Raw genomic sequence first — 300 nt, forward strand, 5'->3', positions numbered from 1 at the left:
TGCGTGATGGGAGTTCTCTCACTCACAGTCCAGAGATGTGGGCTGCTGTTTAAGCCTCTCACGTCTCTGCTGGTGTGAGCGAGAGGTCAGTGGGTCACAGGTCAGTGGAGCTTGTGTAGTTTTATTACAAAAATATCTTACTTTGAAATACCAAAAGAGATGTTTTGAGAAGGTGCAGCTGACCAAACCCAGCAGCCGGAGAGCATATCGTACATGTATCTTTGTGAAGGCTCCTCAGGTGGTCAGAATGCTCTTGGATGAATGGACATGTCACTGCTGTGTGTTTGCAGGAGGACCAGG

The sequence above is a fragment of the Eucyclogobius newberryi genome, unplaced genomic scaffold (genome assembly GCF_026437365.1).
Source record: "Eucyclogobius newberryi isolate DKJ021-1_F unplaced genomic scaffold, fEucNew1.0.hap1 SCAF_10, whole genome shotgun sequence".
Lineage (NCBI taxonomy): Eukaryota > Metazoa > Chordata > Actinopteri > Gobiiformes > Gobiidae > Eucyclogobius > Eucyclogobius newberryi.